Source organism: Rissa tridactyla, chromosome 6, assembly GCF_028500815.1.
Source record: "Rissa tridactyla isolate bRisTri1 chromosome 6, bRisTri1.patW.cur.20221130, whole genome shotgun sequence".
Lineage (NCBI taxonomy): Eukaryota > Metazoa > Chordata > Aves > Charadriiformes > Laridae > Rissa > Rissa tridactyla.
The window spans coordinates 11,996,312-12,010,517 of NC_071471.1; the positions used below are offsets into that span (position 1 = coordinate 11,996,312).

The window sequence follows — 14,206 nt, forward strand, 5'->3', positions numbered from 1 at the left end:
GGTGTGGAGGTTTTCTGGAGTGTTGCGCGTGGCATGTTGGGTGCTGTAGGCTTTTGGGGGTGGGCGGAGGGGTGTTGAGCGTTTTGGTGTTGCGGGTGGGGGGTTGTGTCGGGGGGGCAGGTGCGTGTGTGGTTGCGGCAGGCGGGTGGGTGTGTGGGGCTGCAGGGCACGTGGGAGGCTTGTGGAGGTTTTTTGGGTTGTTGGGTGCTGTAGGCTTTTGCCGGCAGGCGGGGGGGCGTTGAGTGTTTTGGTGTTGCGAGTGGGGTGTTGCGGCAGGCGGGTGGGTGTGCGGGGCTGCGGGGCGTGTAGCAGGGGTGTGGAGGTCTTTTGGGGTGTTGGGTGGTGTATGATTTTGGCGTCGGGCGGAGCGTCTGGCGAGCGTTGTGGTGTTGCGAGTGGGGTATTCTGGCAGGCGTCGGGGCAGGTGCGGGTGTTGTTGCGGGAGGAGGGAGGGTGTGTGGGGCTGTAGGGCGCGTGTGGTGCGTGAGTGTGGTGTAAGTATTTAGTGGTGTTGTGTGTGGGGTGTTGTGTTGTGGCAGGTGCGTGTGTTGTTGCGTGAGGCGGGTGCGTGTGTGTGTGTGTAGGGCAGGGTGCGTGTGGTGAGGGGTGTGTATTTTTTGCGGGGTGTTGCGTGTGGGGTGTTGTTTTGTGTGAGGTGTGTTGTGGGTAGGTGCGTGTGTTGCGTGTGTGTTTGTGTGTGTGTGTGTGGTGTGAGGCGTTGTTGTGTGCGTGGGGGTGTGCGTGAGTGCGGGAGGGCGGTGTGGGCGGTGGGTGTGGAGAGGGCTGTTGTGGGGCAGAGGGGTGCCTACGGCCATACCACCCTGAGAACGCCCGATCTCGTCTGATCTCGGAAGCTAAGCAGGGTCGGGCCCGGTTAGTACTTGGATGGGAGACCGCCCGGGAATACCGGGTGCTGTAGGCTTTTGGCGGAGGGGCGCTGCGCGTTTTGCTGTTGCGGCCGGCAGGGGGGCAGGTGCGGGTGTCGTTGCGGCAGGCGGGTGGGTGTGTGGGGCTGCGGGGCGCGTGGGAGGCTTGTGGAGGTTTTTTGGGCTGTTGTAGGCTTTTGCCGGCAGGCGGGGGGGCGTTGAGTGTTTTGGTGTTGCGCGTGGGGTGTTGCGGCAGGCGGGTGGGTGTGTGGGGCTGGAGGGCGCGGGGCGTGTGGGAGTGGTGTGTAAGTATTTTGGGGGGCTGTGTTGGGGCAGGTGCGGGTGTAGTTGCGGCAGGCGGGCGGGTGTGTGGGGCTGCGGGCCATGTGGCAGGGGTGTGGAGGTTTTCTGGAGTGTTGCGCGTGGCATGTTGGGTGCTGTAGGCTTTTGGGGGCGGGCGGAGGGGTGTTGAGCGTTTTGGTGTTGCGGGTGGGGGGTTGTGTCGGGGGGGCAGGTGCGTGTGTGGTTGCGGCAGGCGGGTGGGTGTGTGGGGCTGCAGGGCACGTGGGAGGCTTGTGGAGGTTTTTTGGGTTGTTGGGTGCTGTAGGCTTTTGCCGGCAGGCGGGGGGGCGTTGAGTGTTTTGGTGTTGCGAGTGGGGTGTTGCGGCAGGCGGGTGGGTGTGCGGGGCTGCGGGGCGTGTAGCAGGGGTGTGGAGGTCTTTTGGGGTGTTGGGTGGTGTATGATTTTGGCGTCGGGCGGAGCGTCTGGCGAGCGTTGTGGTGTTGCGAGTGGGGTATTCTGGCAGGCGTCGGGGCAGGTGCGGGTGTTGTTGCGGGAGGAGGGAGGGTGTGTGGGGCTGTAGGGCGCGTGTGGTGCGTGAGTGTGGTGTAAGTATTTAGTGGTGTTGTGTGTGGGGTGTTGTGTTGTGGCAGGTGCGTGTGTTGTTGCGTGAGGCGGGTGCGTGTGTGTGTGTGTAGGGCAGGGTGCGTGTGGTGAGGGGTGTGTATTTTTTGCGGGGTGTTGCGTGTGGGGTGTTGTTTTGTGTGAGGTGTGTTGTGGGTAGGTGCGTGTGTTGCGTGTGTGTTTGTGTGTGTGTGTGTGGTGTGAGGCGTTGTTGTGTGCGTGGGGGTGTGCGTGAGTGCGGGAGGGCGGTGTGGGCGGTGGGTGTGGAGAGGGCTGTTGTGGGGCAGAGGGGTGCCTACGGCCATACCACCCTGAGAACGCCCGATCTCGTCTGATCTCGGAAGCTAAGCAGGGTCGGGCCCGGTTAGTACTTGGATGGGAGACCGCCTGGGAATACCGGGTGCTGTAGGCTTTTGGCGGAGGGGCGCTGCGCGTTTTGCTGTTGCGGCCGGCAGGGGGGCAGGTGCGGGTGTCGTTGCGGCAGGCGGGTGGGTGTGTGGGGCTGCGGGGCGCGTGGGAGGCTTGTGGAGGTTTTTTGGGCTGTTGTAGGCTTTTGCCGGCAGGCGGGGGGGCGTTGAGTGTTTTGGTGTTGCGTGTGGGGTGTTGCGGCAGGCGGGTGGGTGTGTGGGGCTGGAGGGCGCGGGGCGTGTGGGAGTGGTGTGTAAGTATTTTGGGGGGCTGTGTTGGGGCAGGTGCGGGTGTAGTTGCGGCAGGCGGGCGGGTGTGTGGGGCTGCGGGCCATGTGGCAGGGGTGTGGAGGTTTTCTGGAGTGTTGCGCGTGGCATGTTGGGTGCTGTAGGCTTTTGGGGGTGGGCGGAGGGGTGTTGAGCGTTTTGGTGTTGCGGGTGGGGGGTTGTGTCGGGGGGGCAGGTGCGTGTGTGGTTGCGGCAGGCGGGTGGGTGTGTGGGGCTGCAGGGCACGTGGGAGGCTTGTGGAGGTTTTTTGGGTTGTTGGGTGCTGTAGGCTTTTGCCGGCAGGCGGGGGGGCGTTGAGTGTTTTGGTGTTGCGAGTGGGGTGTTGCGGCAGGCGGGTGGGTGTGCGGGGCTGCGGGGCGTGTAGCAGGGGTGTGGAGGTCTTTTGGGGTGTTGGGTGGTGTATGATTTTGGCGTCGGGCGGAGCGTCTGGCGAGCGTTGTGGTGTTGCGAGTGGGGTATTCTGGCAGGCGTCGGGGCAGGTGCGGGTGTTGTTGCGGGAGGAGGGAGGGTGTGTGGGGCTGTAGGGCGCGTGTGGTGCGTGAGTGTGGTGTAAGTATTTAGTGGTGTTGTGTGTGGGGTGTTGTGTTGTGGCAGGTGCGTGTGTTGTTGCGTGAGGCGGGTGCGTGTGTGTGTGTGTAGGGCAGGGTGCGTGTGGTGAGGGGTGTGTATTTTTTGCGGGGTGTTGCGTGTGGGGTGTTGTTTTGTGTGAGGTGTGTTGTGGGTAGGTGCGTGTGTTGCGTGTGTGTTTGTGTGTGTGTGTGTGGTGTGAGGCGTTGTTGTGTGCGTGAGTGCGGGAGGGCGGTGTGGGCGGTGGGTGTGGAGAGGGCTGTTGTGGGGCAGAGGGGTGCCTATGGCCATACCACCCTGAGAACGCCCGATCTCGTCTGATCTCGGAAGCTAAGCAGGGTTGGGCCCGGTTAGTACTTGGATGGGAGACCGCCCGGGAATACCGGGTGCTGTAGGCTTTTGGCGGAGGGGCGCTGCGCGTTTTGCTGTTGCGGCCGGCAGGGGGGCAGGTGCGGGTGTGGTTGCGGCAGGCGGGTGGGTGTGTGGGGCTGCGGGGCGCGTGGGAGGCTTGTGGAGGTTTTTTGGGCTGTTGTAGGCTTTTGCCGGCAGGCGGGGGGGCGTTGAGTGTTTTGGTGTTGCGCGTGGGGTGTTGCGGCAGGCGGGTGGGTGTGTGGGGCTGGAGGGCGCGGGGCGTGTGGGAGTGGTGTGTAAGTATTTTGGGGGGCTGTGTTGGGGCAGGTGCGGGTGTAGTTGCGGCAGGCGGGCGGGTGTGTGGGGCTGCGGGCCATGTGGCAGGGGTGTGGAGGTTTTCTGGAGTGTTGCGCGTGGCATGTTGGGTGCTGTAGGCTTTTGGGGGCGGGCGGAGGGGTGTTGAGCGTTTTGGTGTTGCGGGTGGGGGGTTGTGTCGGGGGGGCAGGTGCGTGTGTGGTTGCGGCAGGCGGGTGGGTGTGTGGGGCTGCAGGGCACGTGGGAGGCTTGTGGAGGTTTTTTGGGTTGTTGGGTGCTGTAGGCTTTTGCCGGCAGGCGGGGGGGCGTTGAGTGTTTTGGTGTTGCGAGTGGGGTGTTGCGGCAGGCGGGTGGGTGTGCGGGGCTGCGGGGCGTGTAGCAGGGGTGTGGAGGTCTTTTGGGGTGTTGGGTGGTGTATGATTTTGGCGTCGGGCGGAGCGTCTGGCGAGCGTTGTGGTGTTGCGAGTGGGGTATTCTGGCAGGCGTCGGGGCAGGTGCGGGTGTTGTTGCGGGAGGAGGGAGGGTGTGTGGGGCTGTAGGGCGCGTGTGGTGCGTGAGTGTGGTGTAAGTATTTAGTGGTGTTGTGTGTGGGGTGTTGTGTTGTGGCAGGTGCGTGTGTTGTTGCGTGAGGCGGGTGCGTGTGTGTGTGTGTAGGGCAGGGTGCGTGTGGTGAGGGGTGTGTATTTTTTGCGGGGTGTTGCGTGTGGGGTGTTGTTTTGTGTGAGGTGTGTTGTGGGTAGGTGCGTGTGTTGCGTGTGTGTTTGTGTGTGTGTGTGTGGTGTGAGGCGTTGTTGTGTGCGTGAGTGCGGGAGGGCGGTGTGGGCGGTGGGTGTGGAGAGGGCTGTTGTGGGGCAGAGGGGTGCCTATGGCCATACCACCCTGAGAACGCCCGATCTCGTCTGATCTCGGAAGCTAAGCAGGGTCGGGCCCGGTTAGTACTTGGATGGGAGACCGCCTGGGAATACCGGGTGCTGTAGGCTTTTGCCGGCGGGCGGAGGGGCGCTGCGCGTTTTGCTGTTGCGGCCGGCAGGGGGGCAGGTGCGGGTGTCGTTGCGGCAGGCGGGTGGGTGTGTGGGGCTGCGGGGCGCGTGGGAGGCTTGTGGAGGTTTTTTGGGCTGTTGTAGGCTTTTGCCGGCAGGCGGGGGGGCGTTGAGTGTTTTGGTGTTGCGCGTGGGGTGTTGCGGCAGGCGGGTGGGTGTGTGGGGCTGGAGGGCGCGGGGCGTGTGGGAGTGGTGTGTAAGTATTTTGGGGGGCTGTGTTGGGGCAGGTGCGGGTGTAGTTGCGGCAGGCGGGCGGGTGTGTGGGGCTGCGGGCCATGTGGCAGGGGTGTGGAGGTTTTCTGGAGTGTTGCGCGTGGCATGTTGGGTGCTGTAGGCTTTTGGGGGCGGGCGGAGGGGTGTTGAGCGTTTTGGTGTTGCGGGTGGGGGGTTGTGTCGGGGGGGCAGGTGCGTGTGTGGTTGCGGCAGGCGGGTGGGTGTGTGGGGCTGCAGGGCACGTGGGAGGCTTGTGGAGGTTTTTTGGGTTGTTGGGTGCTGTAGGCTTTTGCCGGCAGGCGGGGGGGCGTTGAGTGTTTTGGTGTTGCGAGTGGGGTGTTGCGGCAGGCGGGTGGGTGTGCGGGGCTGCGGGGCGTGTAGCAGGGGTGTGGAGGTCTTTTGGGGTGTTGGGTGGTGTATGATTTTGGCGTCGGGCGGAGCGTCTGGCGAGCGTTGTGGTGTTGCGAGTGGGGTATTCTGGCAGGCGTCGGGGCAGGTGCGGGTGTTGTTGCGGGAGGAGGGAGGGTGTGTGGGGCTGTAGGGCGCGTGTGGTGCGTGAGTGTGGTGTAAGTATTTAGTGGTGTTGTGTGTGGGGTGTTTTGTTGTGGCAGGTGCGTGTGTTGTTGCGTGAGGCGGGTGCGTGTGTGTGTGTGTAGGGCAGGGTGCGTGTGGTGAGGGGTGTGTATTTTTTGCGGGGTGTTGCGTGTGGGGTGTTGTTTTGTGTGAGGTGTGTTGTGGGTAGGTGCGTGTGTTGCGTGTGTGTTTGTGTGTGTGTGTGTGGTGTGAGGCGTTGTTGTGTGCGTGGGGGTGTGCGTGAGTGCGGGAGGGCGGTGTGGGCGGTGGGTGTGGAGAGGGCTGTTGTGGGGCAGAGGGGTGCCTACGGCCATACCACCCTGAGAACGCCCGATCTCGTCTGATCTCGGAAGCTAAGCAGGGTCGGGCCCGGTTAGTACTTGGATGGGAGACCGCCTGGGAATACCGGGTGCTGTAGGCTTTTGGCAGAGGGGCGCTGCGCGTTTTGCTGTTGCGGCCGGCAGGGGGGCAGGTGCGGGTGTCGTTGCGGCAGGCGGGTGGGTGTGTGGGGCTGCGGGGCGCGTGGGAGGCTTGTGGAGGTTTTTTGGGCTGTTGTAGGCTTTTGCCGGCAGGCGGGGGGGCGTTGAGTGTTTTGGTGTTGCGTGTGGGGTGTTGCGGCAGGCGGGTGGGTGTGTGGGGCTGGAGGGCGCGGGGCGTGTGGGAGTGGTGTGTAAGTATTTTGGGGGGCTGTGTTGGGGCAGGTGCGGGTGTAGTTGCGGCAGGCGGGCGGGTGTGTGGGGCTGCGGGCCATGTGGCAGGGGTGTGGAGGTTTTCTGGAGTGTTGCGCGTGGCATGTTGGGTGCTGTAGGCTTTTGGGGGTGGGCGGAGGGGTGTTGAGCGTTTTGGTGTTGCGGGTGGGGGGTTGTGTCGGGGGGGCAGGTGCGTGTGTGGTTGCGGCAGGCGGGTGGGTGTGTGGGGCTGCAGGGCACGTGGGAGGCTTGTGGAGGTTTTTTGGGTTGTTGGGTGCTGTAGGCTTTTGCCGGCAGGCGGGGGGGCGTTGAGTGTTTTGGTGTTGCGAGTGGGGTGTTGCGGCAGGCGGGTGGGTGTGCGGGGCTGCGGGGCGTGTAGCAGGGGTGTGGAGGTCTTTTGGGGTGTTGGGTGGTGTATGATTTTGGCGTCGGGCGGAGCGTCTGGCGAGCGTTGTGGTGTTGCGAGTGGGGTATTCTGGCAGGCGTCGGGGCAGGTGCGGGTGTTGTTGCGGGAGGAGGGAGGGTGTGTGGGGCTGTAGGGCGCGTGTGGTGCGTGAGTGTGGTGTAAGTATTTAGTGGTGTTGTGTGTGGGGTGTTGTGTTGTGGCAGGTGCGTGTGTTGTTGCGTGAGGCGGGTGCGTGTGTGTGTGTGTAGGGCAGGGTGCGTGTGGTGAGGGGTGTGTATTTTTTGCGGGGTGTTGCGTGTGGGGTGTTGTTTTGTGTGAGGTGTGTTGTGGGTAGGTGCGTGTGTTGCGTGTGTGTTTGTGTGTGTGTGTGTGGTGTGAGGCGTTGTTGTGTGCGTGAGTGCGGGAGGGCGGTGTGGGCGGTGGGTGTGGAGAGGGCTGTTGTGGGGCAGAGGGGTGCCTACGGCCATACCACCCTGAGAACGCCCGATCTCGTCTGATCTCGGAAGCTAAGCAGGGTTGGGCCCGGTTAGTACTTGGATGGGAGACCGCCCGGGAATACCGGGTGCTGTAGGCTTTTGGCGGAGGGGCGCTGCGCGTTTTGCTGTTGCGGCCGGCAGGGGGGCAGGTGCGGGTGTGGTTGCGGCAGGCGGGTGGGTGTGTGGGGCTGCGGGGCGCGTGGGAGGCTTGTGGAGGTTTTTTGGGCTGTTGTAGGCTTTTGCCGGCAGGCGGGGGGGCGTTGAGTGTTTTGGTGTTGCGCGTGGGGTGTTGCGGCAGGCGGGTGGGTGTGTGGGGCTGGAGGGCGCGGGGCGTGTGGGAGTGGTGTGTAAGTATTTTGGGGGGCTGTGTTGGGGCAGGTGCGGGTGTAGTTGCGGCAGGCGGGCGGGTGTGTGGGGCTGCGGGCCATGTGGCAGGGGTGTGGAGGTTTTCTGGAGTGTTGCGCGTGGCATGTTGGGTGCTGTAGGCTTTTGGGGGCGGGCGGAGGGGTGTTGAGCGTTTTGGTGTTGCGGGTGGGGGGTTGTGTCGGGGGGGCAGGTGCGTGTGTGGTTGCGGCAGGCGGGTGGGTGTGTGGGGCTGCAGGGCACGTGGGAGGCTTGTGGAGGTTTTTTGGGTTGTTGGGTGCTGTAGGCTTTTGCCGGCAGGCGGGGGGGCGTTGAGTGTTTTGGTGTTGCGAGTGGGGTGTTGCGGCAGGCGGGTGGGTGTGCGGGGCTGCGGGGCGTGTAGCAGGGGTGTGGAGGTCTTTTGGGGTGTTGGGTGGTGTATGATTTTGGCGTCGGGCGGAGCGTCTGGCGAGCGTTGTGGTGTTGCGAGTGGGGTATTCTGGCAGGCGTCGGGGCAGGTGCGGGTGTTGTTGCGGGAGGAGGGAGGGTGTGTGGGGCTGTAGGGCGCGTGTGGTGCGTGAGTGTGGTGTAAGTATTTAGTGGTGTTGTGTGTGGGGTGTTGTGTTGTGGCAGGTGCGTGTGTTGTTGCGTGAGGCGGGTGCGTGTGTGTGTGTGTAGGGCAGGGTGCGTGTGGTGAGGGGTGTGTATTTTTTGCGGGGTGTTGCGTGTGGGGTGTTGTTTTGTGTGAGGTGTGTTGTGGGTAGGTGCGTGTGTTGCGTGTGTGTTTGTGTGTGTGTGTGTGGTGTGAGGCGTTGTTGTGTGCGTGAGTGCGGGAGGGCGGTGTGGGCGGTGGGTGTGGAGAGGGCTGTTGTGGGGCAGAGGGGTGCCTACGGCCATACCACCCTGAGAACGCCCGATCTCGTCTGATCTCGGAAGCTAAGCAGGGTCGGGCCCGGTTAGTACTTGGATGGGAGACCGCCTGGGAATACCGGGTGCTGTAGGCTTTTGCCGGCGGGCGGAGGGGCGCTGCGCGTTTTGCTGTTGCGGCCGGCAGGGGGGCAGGTGCGGGTGTGGTTGCGGCAGGCGGGTGGGTGTGTGGGGCTGCGGGGCGCGTGGGAGGCTTGTGGAGGTTTTTTGGGCTGTTGTAGGCTTTTGCCGGCAGGCGGGGGGGCGTTGAGTGTTTTGGTGTTGCGCGTGGGGTGTTGCGGCAGGCGGGTGGGTGTGTGGGGCTGGAGGGCGCGGGGCGTGTGGGAGTGGTGTGTAAGTATTTTGGGGGGCTGTGTTGGGGCAGGTGCGGGTGTAGTTGCGGCAGGCGGGCGGGTGTGTGGGGCTGCGGGCCATGTGGCAGGGGTGTGGAGGTTTTCTGGAGTGTTGCGCGTGGCATGTTGGGTGCTGTAGGCTTTTGGGGGCGGGCGGAGGGGTGTTGAGCGTTTTGGTGTTGCGGGTGGGGGGTTGTGTCGGGGGGGCAGGTGCGTGTGTGGTTGCGGCAGGCGGGTGGGTGTGTGGGGCTGCAGGGCACGTGGGAGGCTTGTGGAGGTTTTTTGGGTTGTTGGGTGCTGTAGGCTTTTGCCGGCAGGCGGGGGGGCGTTGAGTGTTTTGGTGTTGCGAGTGGGGTGTTGCGGCAGGCGGGTGGGTGTGCGGGGCTGCGGGGCGTGTAGCAGGGGTGTGGAGGTCTTTTGGGGTGTTGGGTGGTGTATGATTTTGGCGTCGGGCGGAGCGTCTGGCGAGCGTTGTGGTGTTGCGAGTGGGGTATTCTGGCAGGCGTCGGGGCAGGTGCGGGTGTTGTTGCGGGAGGAGGGAGGGTGTGTGGGGCTGTAGGGCGCGTGTGGTGCGTGAGTGTGGTGTAAGTATTTAGTGGTGTTGTGTGTGGGGTGTTTTGTTGTGGCAGGTGCGTGTGTTGTTGCGTGAGGCGGGTGCGTGTGTGTGTGTGTAGGGCAGGGTGCGTGTGGTGAGGGGTGTGTATTTTTTGCGGGGTGTTGCGTGTGGGGTGTTGTTTTGTGTGAGGTGTGTTGTGGGTAGGTGCGTGTGTTGCGTGTGTGTTTGTGTGTGTGTGTGTGGTGTGAGGCGTTGTTGTGTGCGTGAGTGCGGGAGGGCGGTGTGGGCGGTGGGTGTGGAGAGGGCTGTTGTGGGGCAGAGGGGTGCCTATGGCCATACCACCCTGAGAACGCCCGATCTCGTCTGATCTCGGAAGCTAAGCAGGGTTGGGCCCGGTTAGTACTTGGATGGGAGACCGCCCGGGAATACCGGGTGCTGTAGGCTTTTGGCGGAGGGGCGCTGCGCGTTTTGCTGTTGCGGCCGGCAGGGGGGCAGGTGCGGGTGTGGTTGCGGCAGGCGGGTGGGTGTGTGGGGCTGCGGGGCGCGTGGGAGGCTTGTGGAGGTTTTTTGGGCTGTTGTAGGCTTTTGCCGGCAGGCGGGGGGGCGTTGAGTGTTTTGGTGTTGCGCGTGGGGTGTTGCGGCAGGCGGGTGGGTGTGTGGGGCTGGAGGGCGCGGGGCGTGTGGGAGTGGTGTGTAAGTATTTTGGGGGGCTGTGTTGGGGCAGGTGCGGGTGTAGTTGCGGCAGGCGGGCGGGTGTGTGGGGCTGCGGGCCATGTGGCAGGGGGTGTGGAGGTTTTCTGGAGTGTTGCGCGTGGCATGTTGGGTGCTGTAGGCTTTTGGGGGCGGGCGGAGGGGTGTTGAGCGTTTTGGTGTTGCGGGTGGGGGGTTGTGTCGGGGGGGCAGGTGCGTGTGTGGTTGCGGCAGGCGGGTGGGTGTGTGGGGCTGCAGGGCACGTGGGAGGCTTGTGGAGGTTTTTTGGGTTGTTGGGTGCTGTAGGCTTTTGCCGGCAGGCGGGGGGGCGTTGAGTGTTTTGGTGTTGCGAGTGGGGTGTTGCGGCAGGCGGGTGGGTGTGCGGGGCTGCGGGGCGTGTAGCAGGGGTGTGGAGGTCTTTTGGGGTGTTGGGTGGTGTATGATTTTGGCGTCGGGCGGAGCGTCTGGCGAGCGTTGTGGTGTTGCGAGTGGGGTATTCTGGCAGGCGTCGGGGCAGGTGCGGGTGTTGTTGCGGGAGGAGGGAGGGTGTGTGGGGCTGTAGGGCGCGTGTGGTGCGTGAGTGTGGTGTAAGTATTTAGTGGTGTTGTGTGTGGGGTGTTGTGTTGTGGCAGGTGCGTGTGTTGTTGCGTGAGGCGGGTGCGTGTGTGTGTGTGTGTAGGGCAGGGTGCGTGTGGTGAGGGGTGTGTATTTTTTGCGGGGTGTTGCGTGTGGGGTGTTGTTTTGTGTGAGGTGTGTTGTGGGTAGGTGCGTGTGTTGCGTGTGTGTTTGTGTGTGTGTGTGTGGTGTGAGGCGTTGTTGTGTGCGTGAGTGCGGGAGGGCGGTGTGGGCGGTGGGTGTGGAGAGGGCTGTTGTGGGGCAGAGGGGTGCCTACGGCCATACCACCCTGAGAACGCCCGATCTCGTCTGATCTCGGAAGCTAAGCAGGGTCGGGCCCGGTTAGTACTTGGATGGGAGACCGCCTGGGAATACCGGGTGCTGTAGGCTTTTGCCGGCGGGCGGAGGGGCGCTGCGCGTTTTGCTGTTGCGGCCGGCAGGGGGGCAGGTGCGGGTGTGGTTGCGGCAGGCGGGTGGGTGTGTGGGGCTGCGGGGCGCGTGGGAGGCTTGTGGAGGTTTTTTGGGCTGTTGTAGGCTTTTGCCGGCAGGCGGGGGGGCGTTGAGTGTTTTGGTGTTGCGCGTGGGGTGTTGCGGCAGGCGGGTGGGTGTGTGGGGCTGGAGGGCGCGGGGCGTGTGGGAGTGGTGTGTAAGTATTTTGGGGGGCTGTGTTGGGGCAGGTGCGGGTGTAGTTGCGGCAGGCGGGCGGGTGTGTGGGGCTGCGGGCCATGTGGCAGGGGTGTGGAGGTTTTCTGGAGTGTTGCGCGTGGCATGTTGGGTGCTGTAGGCTTTTGGGGGCGGGCGGAGGGGTGTTGAGCGTTTTGGTGTTGCGGGTGGGGGGTTGTGTCGGGGGGGCAGGTGCGTGTGTGGTTGCGGCAGGCGGGTGGGTGTGTGGGGCTGCAGGGCACGTGGGAGGCTTGTGGAGGTTTTTTGGGTTGTTGGGTGCTGTAGGCTTTTGCCGGCAGGCGGGGGGGCGTTGAGTGTTTTGGTGTTGCGAGTGGGGTGTTGCGGCAGGCGGGTGGGTGTGCGGGGCTGCGGGGCGTGTAGCAGGGGTGTGGAGGTCTTTTGGGGTGTTGGGTGGTGTATGATTTTGGCGTCGGGCGGAGCGTCTGGCGAGCGTTGTGGTGTTGCGAGTGGGGTATTCTGGCAGGCGTCGGGGCAGGTGCGGGTGTTGTTGCGGGAGGAGGGAGGGTGTGTGGGGCTGTAGGGCGCGTGTGGTGCGTGAGTGTGGTGTAAGTATTTAGTGGTGTTGTGTGTGGGGTGTTGTGTTGTGGCAGGTGCGTGTGTTGTTGCGTGAGGCGGGTGCGTGTGTGTGTGTGTAGGGCAGGGTGCGTGTGGTGAGGGGTGTGTATTTTTTGCGGGGTGTTGCGTGTGGGGTGTTGTTTTGTGTGAGGTGTGTTGTGGGTAGGTGCGTGTGTTGCGTGTGTGTTTGTGTGTGTGTGTGTGGTGTGAGGCGTTGTTGTGTGCGTGGGGGTGTGCGTGAGTGCGGGAGGGCGGTGTGGGCGGTGGGTGTGGAGAGGGCTGTTGTGGGGCAGAGGGGTGCCTATGGCCATACCACCCTGAGAACGCCCGATCTCGTCTGATCTCGGAAGCTAAGCAGGGTCGGGCCCGGTTAGTACTTGGATGGGAGACCGCCCGGGAATACCGGGTGCTGTAGGCTTTTGCCGGCGGGCGGAGGGGCGCTGCGCGTTTTGCTGTTGCGGCCGGCAGGGGGGCAGGTGCGGGTGTGGTTGCGGCAGGCGGGTGGGTGTGTGGGGCTGCGGGGCGCGTGGGAGGCTTGTGGAGGTTTTTTGGGCTGTTGTAGGCTTTTGCCGGCAGGCGGGGGGGCGTTGAGTGTTTTGGTGTTGCGCGTGGGGTGTTGCGGCAGGCGGGTGGGTGTGTGGGGCTGGAGGGCGCGGGGCGTGTGGGAGTGGTGTGTAAGTATTTTGGGGGGCTGTGTTGGGGCAGGTGCGGGTGTAGTTGCGGCAGGCGGGCGGGTGTGTGGGGCTGCGGGCCATGTGGCAGGGGTGTGGAGGTTTTCTGGAGTGTTGCGCGTGGCATGTTGGGTGCTGTAGGCTTTTGGGGGCGGGCGGAGGGGTGTTGAGCGTTTTGGTGTTGCGGGTGGGGGGTTGTGTCGGGGGGGCAGGTGCGTGTGTGGTTGCGGCAGGCGGGTGGGTGTGTGGGGCTGCAGGGCACGTGGGAGGCTTGTGGAGGTTTTTTGGGTTGTTGGGTGCTGTAGGCTTTTGCCGGCAGGCGGGGGGGCGTTGAGTGTTTTGGTGTTGCGAGTGGGGTGTTGCGGCAGGCGGGTGGGTGTGCGGGGCTGCGGGGCGTGTAGCAGGGGTGTGGAGGTCTTTTGGGGTGTTGGGTGGTGTATGATTTTGGCGTCGGGCGGAGCGTCTGGCGAGCGTTGTGGTGTTGCGAGTGGGGTATTCTGGCAGGCGTCGGGGCAGGTGCGGGTGTTGTTGCGGGAGGAGGGAGGGTGTGTGGGGCTGTAGGGCGCGTGTGGTGCGTGAGTGTGGTGTAAGTATTTAGTGGTGTTGTGTGTGGGGTGTTGTGTTGTGGCAGGTGCGTGTGTTGTTGCGTGAGGCGGGTGCGTGTGTGTGTGTGTAGGGCAGGGTGCGTGTGGTGAGGGGTGTGTATTTTTTGCGGGGTGTTGCGTGTGGGGTGTTGTTTTGTGTGAGGTGTGTTGTGGGTAGGTGCGTGTGTTGCGTGTGTGTTTGTGTGTGTGTGTGTGGTGTGAGGCGTTGTTGTGTGCGTGGGGGTGTGCGTGAGTGCGGGAGGGCGGTGTGGGCGGTGGGTGTGGAGAGGGCTGTTGTGGGGCAGAGGGGTGCCTACGGCCATACCACCCTGAGAACGCCCGATCTCGTCTGATCTCGGAAGCTAAGCAGGGTCGGGCCCGGTTAGTACTTGGATGGGAGACCGCCTGGGAATACCGGGTGCTGTAGGCTTTTGCCGGCGGGCGGAGGGGCGCTGCGCGTTTTGCTGTTGCGGCCGGCAGGGGGGCAGGTGCGGGTGTCGTTGCGGCAGGCGGGTGGGTGTGTGGGGCTGCGGGGCGCGTGGGAGGCTTGTGGAGGTTTTTTGGGCTGTTGTAGGCTTTTGCCGGCAGGCGGGGGGGCGTTGAGTGTTTTGGTGTTGCGCGTGGGGTGTTGCGGCAGGCGGGTGGGTGTGTGGGGCTGGAGGGCGCGGGGCGTGTGGGAGTGGTGTGTAAGTATTTTGGGGGGCTGTGTTGGGGCAGGTGCGGGTGTAGTTGCGGCAGGCGGGCGGGTGTGTGGGGCTGCGGGCCATGTGGCAGGGGTGTGGAGGTTTTCTGGAGTGTTGCGCGTGGCATGTTGGGTGCTGTAGGCTTTTGGGGGCGGGCGGAGGGGTGTTGAGCGTTTTGGTGTTGCGGGTGGGGGGTTGTGTCGGGGGGGCAGGTGCGTGTGTGGTTGCGGCAGGCGGGTGGGTGTGTGGGGCTGCAGGGCACGTGGGAGGCTTGTGGAGGTTTTTTGGGTTGTTGGGTGCTGTAGGCTTTTGCCGGCAGGCGGGGGGGCGTTGAGTGTTTTGGTGTTGCGAGTGGGGTGTTGCGGCAGGCGGGTGGGTGTGCGGGGCTGCGGGGCGTGTAGCAGGGGTGTGGAGGTCTTTTGGGGTGTTGGGTGGTGTATGATTTTGGCGTCGGGCGGAGCGTCTGGCGAGC

General features: G+C 64.3%; 11 non-coding genes across 11 annotated transcripts; all 11 read left to right on the forward strand.

Moving 5' to 3' along the window:
* Positions 1-803: 803 nt before the first annotated feature.
* Positions 804-922, forward strand: LOC128912040 (5S ribosomal RNA). Its single transcript, XR_008467372.1, has one exon. It is a non-coding gene; the product is annotated as a 5S ribosomal RNA (ribosomal RNA).
* A 1,141-nt stretch (positions 923-2,063) lies between these two features.
* On the forward strand, positions 2,064-2,182 carry LOC128912226 (5S ribosomal RNA). The gene has a single exon (XR_008467550.1). It is a non-coding gene; the product is annotated as a 5S ribosomal RNA (ribosomal RNA).
* A 1,129-nt stretch (positions 2,183-3,311) lies between these two features.
* On the forward strand, positions 3,312-3,430 carry LOC128912065 (5S ribosomal RNA). The gene has a single exon (XR_008467397.1). It is a non-coding gene; the product is annotated as a 5S ribosomal RNA (ribosomal RNA).
* A 1,129-nt stretch (positions 3,431-4,559) lies between these two features.
* LOC128912060 (5S ribosomal RNA) lies at positions 4,560-4,678 on the forward strand. The gene has a single exon (XR_008467392.1). It is a non-coding gene; the product is annotated as a 5S ribosomal RNA (ribosomal RNA).
* Positions 4,679-5,826: 1,148 nt separating this feature from the next.
* On the forward strand, positions 5,827-5,945 carry LOC128912227 (5S ribosomal RNA). The gene has a single exon (XR_008467551.1). It is a non-coding gene; the product is annotated as a 5S ribosomal RNA (ribosomal RNA).
* A 1,129-nt stretch (positions 5,946-7,074) lies between these two features.
* On the forward strand, positions 7,075-7,193 carry LOC128911971 (5S ribosomal RNA). The gene has a single exon (XR_008467304.1). It is a non-coding gene; the product is annotated as a 5S ribosomal RNA (ribosomal RNA).
* Positions 7,194-8,322: 1,129 nt separating this feature from the next.
* LOC128912228 (5S ribosomal RNA) lies at positions 8,323-8,441 on the forward strand. The gene has a single exon (XR_008467552.1). It is a non-coding gene; the product is annotated as a 5S ribosomal RNA (ribosomal RNA).
* A 1,136-nt stretch (positions 8,442-9,577) lies between these two features.
* LOC128912066 (5S ribosomal RNA) lies at positions 9,578-9,696 on the forward strand. The gene has a single exon (XR_008467398.1). It is a non-coding gene; the product is annotated as a 5S ribosomal RNA (ribosomal RNA).
* A 1,132-nt stretch (positions 9,697-10,828) lies between these two features.
* On the forward strand, positions 10,829-10,947 carry LOC128912229 (5S ribosomal RNA). The gene has a single exon (XR_008467553.1). It is a non-coding gene; the product is annotated as a 5S ribosomal RNA (ribosomal RNA).
* A 1,148-nt stretch (positions 10,948-12,095) lies between these two features.
* On the forward strand, positions 12,096-12,214 carry LOC128912081 (5S ribosomal RNA). Its single transcript, XR_008467412.1, has one exon. It is a non-coding gene; the product is annotated as a 5S ribosomal RNA (ribosomal RNA).
* Positions 12,215-13,362: 1,148 nt separating this feature from the next.
* LOC128912231 (5S ribosomal RNA) lies at positions 13,363-13,481 on the forward strand. The gene has a single exon (XR_008467556.1). It is a non-coding gene; the product is annotated as a 5S ribosomal RNA (ribosomal RNA).
* Positions 13,482-14,206: the final 725 nt, after the last annotated feature.